The sequence below is a fragment of the Canis lupus genome, chromosome 1, assembly GCF_011100685.1.
Source record: "Canis lupus familiaris isolate Mischka breed German Shepherd chromosome 1, alternate assembly UU_Cfam_GSD_1.0, whole genome shotgun sequence".
NCBI classification, from domain to species: Eukaryota; Metazoa; Chordata; class Mammalia; order Carnivora; family Canidae; genus Canis; species Canis lupus.
Window position 1 is genome coordinate 116,179,135 of NC_049222.1, and position 12,686 is coordinate 116,191,820.

At 37.7% G+C, this 12,686-nt stretch overlaps 1 protein-coding gene across 1 annotated transcript in view; it reads left to right on the top strand.

The window, feature by feature from the left end:
* ZNF527 (zinc finger protein 527) overlaps positions 1-12,686 on the top strand; it is a 28,236-nt gene that overhangs the window by 12,538 nt on the left and 3,012 nt on the right.

Here is a 12,686-nt window from a genome sequence, read left to right on the forward strand (position 1 = left end):
TATTTACATGCTCTTCTGTCACATTTATCCCAGCCTCTCATTTCATTTTATCTTAGTTCTGTAGTTAAACATTCAGTGTTTGCTACAGGTCCTTTTGCTGAAATTTCTGTAGACGTTTCTTGATTGGCTGGTTTGTTTTCTGGCAGTTTCCTCACAAGGAGTTCACACAAATAATGTCCTCCCAAGTTCTACCTTCTTCATAACTGGCCATTCTTTCTCTAAGTTTATTATAGTATAGTATTAATGTTGAATATTGTTATGAAAAAGTCTGATGCCAATTTGGTATTTTCCTTTATGTGTATAATAAGCTTTATATTTTGTCCTAGTAGGTTCTTTAATTTTAAAATTATTTTATTTGAGTACGTCTCAGTCTTGACCCTTTTGGATCACTTTTTCCTGGTACCTGTGTTCTCTTTCAGGATGAAGAATCAAGTTTTTATTTCAGGAATATTTTTTCTTTTTTATTGACAAAGTTAAAAATATAGGAAAGTAAAGGGAATAAAGTAACAAATACAACAAAGCCTACCACCCAGAATTGATTATGGTTAATATTTTGACATATTTTCATTTTTTTTATGAAAGAGATAAACTATCTTTTTTTTTTTTTTTTAAGATTTTATTTATTTATTTGAGAGAGCACGAGGTGGAAGGGTAGGTCAGAGGGAGAAGCATACTCCCTGCTGAGCAGGGAGCTCAATACGGGGCTGGATCCTGGGACTCTAGGATCATGACCTGAGTTGAAGGCAGATGCTTTACCGAAAGAGCCACCTGATGCCCCAAGATAAACTATCTTAAGTACAAATTCTCTGTTTCTCATTCTCAGTTCACTTTTATTTATTTATTTTATTTTTTATTTTTAATTTTTATGTATTTATGATAGTCATCAGAGAGAGAGAGAGAGAGGCAGAGACACAGGCAGAGCGAGAAGCAGGCTCCATGCACCGGGAGCCCGACGTGGGATTCGATCCCGGGTCTCCAGGATCGCGCCCTGGGCCAAAGGCAGGCGCCAAACCGCTGCGCCACCCAGGGATCCCTCAGTTCACTTTTCCTTCAGCTGACACTTGCTCTGAGAAGCAGCAAAGTCATGAATTCATCATATGTCCTTCCAGTTCATTTTTTAAAAAGATTTTATTTATTTATTCACAATAGACATAGAGAGAGAAAGAGAGAGAGGGGCAGAGATACAGGCAGAGGGAGAAGCAGGCTCCATGCCAGGAGCCTGATGTGGGACTCGATCCTGGGACTCCAGAATCGCGCCCTGGGCCAAAGGCAGGCACCAAACCGCTGAGCCACCCAGGGATTCCCCTTCCAGTTCATTTTTAAACATATTTTGTAAACATTTTGCATCTGTTTACAAAAGTGTTTTATTTTTTCATAGGTAGTATTTAAGTTTTGTTCTGTAACTTGCTAGTATTACTCAACATTTTTTTTTTTTTTTTGAGATTTATCCTTGGTAAATCTGTATATAATATAGCTCTATTTTTTAAACTGCTATATAGTGTTTCATGTTTTGAATTTGTCACATTTTATTTAACTCTTCCCTACCACTGATAGTCATTTAGATTGTTTCTATTCTTTGCTGTCTCATATAGTAGCAGGGTATGTTTCTATGTACATGTGTAAGAATTTGTCAAGGATTTGTACATAGTAATAAAATTGCTGGAGCATAGGAGTGCATACTTCATTTTACTAGATACTCAAATAGTTCTTGAAATGATGGTATCTAGTTTATATTTCTACTAACAATGTCTGAGAATTCCTGTTTCCTTATCCTCTTGATATTCTCCAACTTAAGTTTGTGATATTGCTCTTGATAATTTTTTGCCAGTATGATGGAACAGAAATACTCTTGGTATTGTTTTAATTTGCTTAGTAAGACTAAGCATTTTTCCAGAAATGAATTATCCATTCAGGAGAAGCAGGCTCCATGTAAGGAGCCCGATGTGGGACTTCGATCCTAGGCATCCAGGATCACACCCTGGGCTGAAGGCGGCGCTAAACCGCTGAGCCACCCAGGCTGCACTGTATTTCCTTTTAGATGTTTGGTTATTGTTGGTATATAGAAAAAGCATTAATTTTTGTATAAAATATATCATCTAGTCAGTTTATTGGACTCTTATTCTAGCACATTTTCAACAGTTCTCTGAGTGTATTAGTCAACATAAAGCTAATTACTTTAACAAAGCCTCAGTGAATAAAAACAATAAAGATTGTTCCTTGTACATGTCACAGTCAAATGTGAGGTTATCTGGGGCTTCTTTTTTTTTTTTTTTTTTTTTTTTAGATATTATTTATTTATTCATGAGAGACAGAGAGGCAGAGACACATGTCGGGCAGAGGGAGAAGCAGGCTTCCTGCAGGGAGCCCGAGGCAGGACTTGATCCCAGGACCCCGAGTGAAAGGCAGATACCCAACCACTGAGCCACCCAGGTGCCCAGGTTATCTGGGGCTTCTCCTGCATGTTGTCATTCAGATATGCAGGCGTATTCATCTGCATCATCTCTTAGGACTCACCATTGCCTTGAAATGCTGTGCTGAATCCTCTGAAACCAGCCAGTGAGAAAGAGAGGGAGGAGATAGAGAAGGACAAACACTCAACACACACACACACACACACACACACAAAGAAAAAATAGATGGAGATCTCTCAGTACATTTTTAATGGACTATCCTGGAAGTACTATTTGTGAAATCTGTCACTTCTGATTGGCCAGAATTCAGTTACTTCACTGCAAGGGAGGCTGGGAGATGTAGTTTCCTGTGTACCTATGCGAAAAAGGCAAAATATTTGCTGAATGTAGTGACCTTTCCGGTATTTATGTTCCCTCTTACCTTTTCTTATTTACATTTCTACTTTATCAACCACAATTTCCCTGTCTGTGTTGAAAAATTGATGTAATTTTTCCTTTCTGATATCACAGTACATTTTCAGCTGTTTTACACTACATATGCCTATATATTTTTTCTATTCCTAGCTCTGTGTATTATATCTATGAATGTTGTATATATTTTAAGCATGAGAGGCTTTTGGATCCTATATTTTTCAGCATTATTCAAGCATTATTCAATTATTTTTTTCCATAAAATTTATAGAAGATTCTATAAGAATTTATAGTAAAGATTTCCTATTGCTGAACTATTTTTGTATTTCTTGATTATATACACATATATAAAAATGCTCTATTTTACAATCAGAAAATTGCAAATTATAAAATAATAAGGTAATCTTTACTTATAGGGGCAAAAATTTTAGAATGATACTAGTCAGTATAGAGGAGTTTGAAGACATGTACCTTGTGTTCTGGTAGGAATGTAAATTGATAAAAATTACCTTGGCAGGCAATTTGACAATGGATATTGATATTTAGAATATGTACATTTATAGTTTTATTTAACATTTCTTTTAGAAATGTACTTTATAAAATAAAATTATGTGCACCTGGGTGACTCAGTCCATTGAGCATCCAACTCTTGGCTTGGTTCAGGTCATGAGCTTAGGGTTCTGAGATTGAGCCTGGTGTGGGGCTCCTTGCTGAGTGTGAAATCTGTTTGAGATTTTCTCTCTGCCCCTTCTCTTCTACCCTTTCCCTCTCCCCTGCTCATGCATGCATGCACATGCTCTTTCTCTCTCAAATAAGTAAATAAAATCTTAAAAAAAGAAATATATAATTATGCCAAACATGCTGCTTATTTGATTTATAAGTGATTACTTTTTTTTTTTAAGATTTTATTTATTTATTCATGAGAGAGACAGAGAGAGGCAGAGACATAGGCAGAGGGAGAAGCAGGCTCCATGCAAAGTGCCCGAAGTGAGACTCAATTCCGGGTCTCCAGGATCACGCCCTGAGCTGAAGGCAGTGCTAAACCACTGAGCCACCCAGGCTGCCCAAGTGATTACTTTTTTAAAAGGTGATCATGAGAGTTCATAAAAAAATACATGTGAGACATTTTATTTTACCTTTATAACATATATATGAATATTCATTAATTTTTTAAATCTTTTTAAAAATTTTTATTTTATTTATGATAGTCACACACAGAGAGAGAGAGAGAGAGGCAGAGACATAGGCAGAGGGAGAAGCAGGCTCCATGCACCGAGAGCCCGACGTGGGTTTTGATCCTGGGTCTCCAGGATCTCACCCTGAGCCAAAGGCAGGCGCTAAACCACTGCGTCACCCAGGGATCCCTATTCATTAATTTTTTGATATAGTACTAAAGCCTTTATTTGAATATGATCTGTTGGAGTTTAGCATTGTCCTTCTTACATAAGCCACACTCATAGTACACTATTTACAATATCCATTGCTAAATTTTTTTTATAGTGAAGCAAAGCATTTGCAAACCAATGTGAAGGTAGAAACTTTATAGAGATTTTCTTTCTTTCTTTCTTTTCTTTTTTTTGTAAGATTTTATTTATTTACTCTTGAGAGACAGAGGGAGAAGCAGGCTCACTGCAGGGAGCCTGATGCAGGATTCCATCCCAGGATCCCAGAACCTCAGGATCACGACCTGATGCTCAAACACTGAGCCACCCAGGAGTCCCAGATTTTCTGTTTTTAATAGAAATTAAAATTCTCTTCCAAATACAAAAAACAGGTTTTTAAGTAATGCACTTTTAGTCTAATTTTCTAAAACTATTGACTTAATTTTTCATTAAAAAACAACTTTCTTAGTTTTTCTTAGTCTGACTTATTTTACTTAGCATAATTCACTTTAGGTCTGTATGATTTCACTCATGTGGAATAAAAAAAAACAAAAATGAATAAACAAACACAAAGTAGAATCATACCTATAAATATGGAGAACAAAATGACAGTTGCCGGAGGGAAGGAAGTGGAGGGATGGGCAAAATGGGTGAAGGGGAATGGGAGATACAGGCTTCCAGTTATGGAATGAGTAAGTCATGGGAATAAAAGGCATAGATAGCATAGGGAATATAGTCAATATTATAATAGCACTGTATGGTGACAGATGGTAGTTACTCTTATGCCGAGGATAGCATAAGGTATACAGACTTTGAATTACTATCTTGACAGCTGAAACTAATGTAACATTGTGCGTCAACGATACTGAAAATTTTTTTATTTACAAATTTTTTTGTGTGTTTTTTTCCTAATTTTTATTTAAATTCCACTTAACATACAGTGTAATATTAGTTTCAGGTATAGAATTTAGTGATTCAACACGTACATGCAACCCTTAGTGTGCATCACAAGTGCCTTCCTTAATACCCATCACCTATTTAACACTACCCACCTCCCTTCCAGTTACCATCAGTTTTTTCTCTAAAGTTAAGAGTCTGTTTTTTGGTTTGCCACTCTCTTATCTGCCACCCACCTCCATTTTGTTTCTTAAATTCCACATATGACTGAAAATCATGTGGTATTTATTTTTCTCTGACTGACTTCACTTAGCATAATATATATAACTCCATCTACATTGCTGCAAATGGCAAGCATTTGCATTCATTCTCTTTTTATGGCTGAATAATATTCCATTGTGTGTGTATAAGCACTACATCTTCTTTTTTTTTTTAAGATTTTTTATTTATTTATTTATGATAGACATAGAGAGAAAGAGAGAGAGAGAGAGAGAGAGGCAGAGACACAGGAGGAGGGAGAAGCAGGCTCCATGCCGGGAGCCTGACGCGGGACTCGATCCCGGGACTCCAGGATCCTGGGCCAAAGGCAGGCGCTATACCGCTGAGCCACCCAGGGATCCCCAGCACTACATCTTCTTTATCCATTCATCAGTCGATGGACATTTGGACTATTTCCATAATTTGGCTATTGTTGATAATGCTGCTGTAAACATTGGGGTTCATGTATCCCTTCAAATCAATATTTTTGTATCTTTTGGGTAAATGCCTAGTAATGCAATTGATGGATCATAGGCTAGTTTTATTTTTAACTTTTTGGGGAACCTTCCAGAGTGGTTGTACCAGTTTACATTCCGCCAGGAGTGTAAGAGGGTTTTCCTTTCTCTGCACTCTTGCCAAAGGTTTGTTTCCAGAATTTTAGCCATTCTGATGGTATGAGGTGATATCTCATTGTAATTTTGATTTGTATTTCCCTTATGATGATTGACGTTGAGCATCTTTTCATGTGTCTATTGGCCATCCAGATGTCTTCTTTGGAAAAATGTCAATCTCTGTCTTCTGCCCATTTCTTAATTGGATTATTTGTTTTTTGGGTGTTTTTTGGATTCTAACTCTTTATTAGATATGTCATCTGCAAAAATCTTTTCCAGTTTTAGTTTTGTTGATTGCTTCCTCTGCCGTGCAGAAGCTTTTTAGTTTGATGAGGTCCCATTTATTTTCACTTTTGTCTCCCTTGCCTCAGGAGACATATCTAGAAGAATATTGCTATGGCCAATGTCAAAGAGATTACTGCCTGTGCTCTCTAGGATTTTGATGGTTTCCTGTCTCAGGTCATTTATTTATTTATTTATTTATTTATTTATTTATTTATTTATTTATTTATTTATTTATTTATTTATTTATTTATTTATTTATTTATTTATTTATTTATTTATTTATTTATTTATTTATTTATGATAGTCAGAGAGAGAGAGAGAGAGAGAGAGACAGAGACACAGGCAGAGGGAGAAGCAGGCTCCATGCACCGGGAGCCCAATGTGGGATTCGATCCCGGGTCTCCAGGATCGCGCCCTGGGCCAAAGGCAGGCACCAAACCGCTGCACCACCCAGGGATCCCTCCTGTCTCAGGTTTAAGTCTTTCATCCATTTTGCATTTATTGTTGTGTATGGCATAAGAAAGTGGTCCAGTTTCATTTTTTTGCATGTTGCTATCCAGTTTTCCCAACACCATTTGTTAAGCTTCTTTCTTTCTTTCTTCTCTTTCTTTCTCTTTCTTTCTTTCTTTCTTTCTTTCTTTCTTTCTTTCTTTCTTTCTTTCTTTCTTTCTTTCCTTTCTTTCTTTCTTTCTTTCTTTCTTTCTTCTTTTCTTCTTCTTTCTTTCTTTCTTTCTTTCTTTCTTTCTTTCTTTCTTTCTTTCTTTCTTTCTTCTTTCTGATTCTATTTATTTATTTGAGAGAGAGAGAGAAAAAAAAGTGTGAGCATGAGCTGGGGGAGGGACAAAAGGAGAGGAAGAAGCAGAGTCTCTATTGAGCAGAGAGCTCCATGCAGGGCCTGATCCTGGGTTTTCAGGACCGTGACCTGAGGAGAAGGCAGACACTTAACAAACTGGGCCACCCAGGTGCCCCATTTTTTTAAGTCTCCCCTTTTCTTTTTAAGATTTTATTTATTTATTTGAGAGAAAGTGAGCCAACACTGTTTGTTGAAGAGACTTTTTAACATTGGATATTCTTTCCTGCTTTGTTGAAGGTTAATTGACCATATGGTTGTGGGTTCATTTCTGGGTTCTCTATTCTGTTTCATTGATCTATGTGTTTTTTTTTTTTTTTCTAGTGCCATACTGTCTTGCTCACTACAGCTTTGTAATATAACTTAAAGTCGAGTTATGATGCCTCCAGCTTTGTTTTTCTTTTTCAGGATTGCTTTGGCTGTTTGGGACAAATTTCAGGATTGTTTATTCTAGCTCTGTGAAAAATGCTATTGGTGTTTTGATAAGGATTGCATTAAAAGTGTAGATTGCTTTAGATAATGTAGACATTTTAACAATATTTGTTATTCTCCTGGACTCCTATAATATGAATATTATGTTTGATGGAGTTACTGAGTTTCCTAAGTCTGTTCTTGTGATCCACAATTCTTCTTTCTCTCTTTTTTCAGCCTCATTATTTTCCATTATTCTATCTTCTATATTACTTATTTGTACCTCTTCTTTTTCCATCCTTGCGGTCATTACATCCAGTCTGTTTCAGATCTCAGTTATTTTTTATTTGACTGTTTTTTAACTCTTTTATCTCTGTGGTAAGGGCCTTCCTGAAGTCTTCCATTTTTTTCTCAAGCCCAGTCCTTAGGATTGTTGCTTTGAATTCTTCATCAGGCATATTACTTAGATCTGTTTTGATTAGATCTCTGTCCATGACCTTTTCTTGTTCTTTCTTTTGGGATGAATTCCTGTGCCTTGGCATTTTAAAGCTCTGTCTTTTTCTAAATTAGAAAAACCTGTTACGTTTCCTGCTCCTGAGAGTAATGACTTTCTGAAGAAGAGGTCACATAGTATCTGGGGCCTGGCACTTCACGGAGTGTCTCTGGTGTGTGCTACGTGCACTTTGCTGTTCTGTTTTGGCTACTTTATCCTTCAGGCCAGTGACCTGCAGAGGCTCTCCTTGCCTGCAGTGGGCAGTATTTGATCCTTGACCAGAAGTATAGGTGTGCTGTACTGTTTAACTAGGTGTGCTTTGGTGTGCACCTGAAACTAATGTAACATTGTCAACTATAGCAAAACAAGAAAAAATTTTTAAAATTTCTCTTCAGCATGCATTTAATTAACTAAATATTTAATTAAAGTGTGTGGTTCTAAACACCAGCTGAACTAAAGAGGTTGAGAATACAACTGAATTTTGACAAGCAAGTAACTCAGCTTTTGGGATATGAGTGGAAAAATCTATTAAGATGCCTAGTTACCTAAATTATGGTTCATCCATTCTGTGAATAGAGTAGCTTTATTTGTACTGACATGGAAAAATGTCTACAGTATTTTAAGTTTTATTTATTTATTTTAGAGAGAGATTGAGAGCAAGAGAGCGCAAGTGGGGGGTAGGGGCAGAGGGAGAGGGAGAAACCGACTCCCCACTGAGTAGGGAGCCTGACTCAGGGCTCAATCCCAGGATCCCAAGATCATGACCCAAGCCAAAGGCGTACACATAACTGACTGAGCCACCCAAGTGCCCCTAAGTTTTTTAAATATATATATATATATATATTTTTTTAAATCTTTTATTTTATTTATTTATTTATTTTTAATTTATTTATAATAGTCATACAGAGAGAGAGAGGCAGAGACATAGGCAGAGGGAGAAGCAGGCTCCATGCACCGGGAGCCCGATATGGGATTCGATCCCAGGTCTCCAGGATCGCGCCCTGGGCCAAAGGCAGGCGCCAAACCGCTGCGCCACCCAGGGATCCCTTCTTTTTTTTTTTTTTTTGAGTAAACTCCATCATCCTGAACACACCTAGTTGAAGGGAATCTCATGGAAAAAACACATGGAAATGTGCAGTTAAGGATTAGCATTGGGGCTGCTCTGTAACATTTTTCCTTTTTTCTTTCTTTCTTTCTTTTTTTTTTTTTTTTTTAAGTTATCTCTGCACCCAGTGTGGGGCTTAAACTCATGACCCCGAGATCCAGAGTCTTATGGTCTACAGACTGAGCCAGCCAGGCACCCTTTCCTTTTTCTTTGAAATAGAAATAATATTTATTAGAAAACATTCAAGCAATTAAAAAGTGTATAAAGTAGGAAAGATACTCTTTTTTTAAGATATCACCCAAACACCACTACTGTTCATAGTTGGATCTGTATCTTTCTAGAATTTCCTTTGCACAGATAAACACACACACACAATTTTTACATGCATCTATTTACAACTTGCTTTTTAAAATAATTTTAAACTTAAAACATTGTACTGATTAGGATGCAGAGGAAGAAGGAACCGTAGTGTACTGTCAGTGGGAATGTAAACTGGTACAACTACTGTGGAAAACAGTATAGAGATTCCTCAAAAAATTAAAAATAGAAATACTGTATGATCCACTAATTCCACCAGTGAATATATACCTGAAGGAAACAGAAGTACTAATTCAAAAAAGATATATGCACCCATATGTTTATTGCAGCATTATTTATTTTTTTTAAATTAAAAAAAATTTTTTATTTTATTTATGATAGTCACAGAGAGAGAGAGAGAGGCAGAGACACAGGCAGAGGGAGAAGCAGGCTCCATGCACCGGGAGCCCGACGTGGGATTTGATCCCGGGTCTCCAGGATCGCGCCCTGGGCCAAAGGCAGGCGCCAAACCACTGCGCCACCCAGGGATCCCTATTATTCTTTATTCTTATACCATATTTGTAAGGCCACCTCATTTTGCCTATTAAGAAACTGAGGATCAAGAGGTGGGTTAATCAATTTGTTAATTTGTTAAAGGTAGAATAACTAGCTAGCTAGATGAAGAAGTAGGATTTAAACTCACCTATGACCTCAAGCTCTGTGTTGTTTCCACTGTGACACATGGATGGCCATTCAACTCTCTTCCACTTTGTCTGACTCCCTAACTTCCCTTTTCCCTTCAATCACTGCTGTGGGTGAATTGTCTTATTATTTTTGCTGAATGCCACCATAATACCTTAATACCATTGACTTCTAAGTATTTCTGTACTCCAATCATAATGAATATGTCTTCAATGTATATAATACTTCCTGCTCTGTACTTTCCCAGGCTATACTCTATACTTTCCCCTGGAGTATCCTATATAGAGTTGTTTCCCTTTGTAGTATTCATTTGCATAAGTACAGAAATATTTTTTTGCTTTTTTTCAAAGAGAGTTGTTGGAGCTCCAGGCATCTCAGAATACCTGATGTTGGAAAATATCTGTAGTCTTGTCCCATCAGTCTTCTTTTACTCAGCATTACAATAGATATTGTGTAAAGCTGCCATTTGCCTGGAGTAGAGAAAAGATTTATTCTTGGTAAGAGGGAATATAGTGGCCGTGGGTGATGAATATAAGAAAGGAGGTTCTGGGATCCCTGGGTGGCGAAGCGATTTGGCGCCTGCCTTTGGCCCAGGGCGCGATCCTGGAGACCCGGGATCGAATCCCACGTCGGGCTCCCGGTGCATGGAGCCTGCTTCTCCCTCTGCCTGTGTCTCTGCCTCTCTCTCTCTCTCTCTCTGTGACTATCATAAATAATAAATTTAAAAAATTAAAAAAAAAAGAAAGGAGGTTGGAAACAATAAATTTCTGCCAAGAAAAAAAAAAATGAACAACAGTGTAGAGCTAATGAGGATAAGTGAACAAATCCCTCTCAGGCCTTGGTTGAGATAGAACCTGAAGTAAGAGAAAATCCATGGCTGTGCATAGGAGGGATAGGTAGGGATGAGGCTTTCCTTGGGTAGAGGATGTATTGGAAAGAAGATACAGATGCATAATGTGTTCTTTGCTTTTCAGTTTGTGCTGACCTGGCCTGGAGGCAGCTTTTCTTTCAACAGATGAGATGCTGTTATGGAAAAAAACTATATCGAGGGCAGCCTAGGTGGCTCAGCAGTTTAGTGCCACCTTCAGCCCAGGGCGTGATCCTGGGGTCCTGGGATTGAGTCCCACATCAGGCTCCCTGCATGGGGCCTGCTTCTCCCTCTGCCTATGTCTCTGCCTCTCTCTCTCTTTCTCTGTCTCTCTCTGTGTCTCATGAATAAATAAATAAAATCTTTAAAAAAACCTATATCTAAGTAATTGAAAAATGCTAACATGTGCAGTTCTAAAATAATCTCTATGCTTATCAAAACATGAAAACGAGGAGCTCCTGGGTGGCTGTCGGTTAAATGTCTGACTCTTGATTTCAGCTCAGGCATGATCTCAGGGTCATGAGATTGAGCCTTGAGTCAAGCTTCACACTGGGCATGGAACCTGCATAAAATTTTCTTTCTCCCTCTCCCTCTCACCTCACCTCATGCTCTCTCTCTCTGAAAACAAAACATGAAATTGATACTAGAATAATCACTGTATTTTGAAAGTGTGATCATAGCCCTGACAATCAAGCTCAGTTTCTCCAGGAATTATTCCTTGACTAAACTAGTAGTTTTTGATCTCTGTTTTCCTGACACTTTTACTACTAATAATCTATATCATATTAACTAATCCTTCATTATGTGTTATAGTGAATTTTTGTATGTACAAGTTTTATCTCCTTAAAGTTTAAAAAAGAAAGAAGTGGGTACCTGGGTGGCTCAGTCAGTTAAGCATCTGACTCTTTTTTTAAAATTTTATTTATTCATGAGAGACACAGAGAGAGAGAGACAGAGACATAGGCAGAGGGAGAAGCAGGCTCCCTCTGGGGAGCCCGATTAAGCATCTGACTCTTGCTCTCAGCTTAGGTCTTATCTCAGAGTTGAGAGTTTGAGCCCTGCATTGGCCTCCATGCTGGGTGTGGAGCCTACTTAAAAACAATTTTAAAAAATTTATAAAAGGAGAGAGAAAGACTTGTATCTCAGACTTTTTTCCCTCTGCTAGATGCTGGACACATAGTAGTAGATTCTGTATAGTTGAATATATGGGCTGATTATTTCCTCTTTTTTTTTTTTTTTTTAAAGATTTTGTTTTTCAGTGAATTCTGTACCCAGTGTGGGGCTCAAACCTATAACTCCAAGATCAAGAGTTGCAAGCTCCACCATCTGAGTCAGCCTGGTGCCCCTCATTTTCCTTTTTGAGATCATTTTTTTAAAAGATTTATTTATTTATTTGAGAGAGAGAAAAAGAGAATGTGTGGGGAGGGGCAGAGGGGGAAAGAGAGAGGCAAGCAGATTCTGTGCAGAGCCCAATGCAGGGCTTGATCCCAAGGCCTTGAGATAAAGACCTGAGCCGAAATCAAGAGTCAGATGCTTAACCCACTGAGCCACCCAGGTGCCCCTTTGGGATCGTGTTTTAAAAAATAGTTTTCTTTCCATCTTATCTCAACCAATATTCTCTCTTGAAAGTATCAAGTATTTATTTTGTAGGTAGCATTTTTTCCTCAGGGGTAAGCAAAGCTGACCTTCAAATTTCTTCTAGATA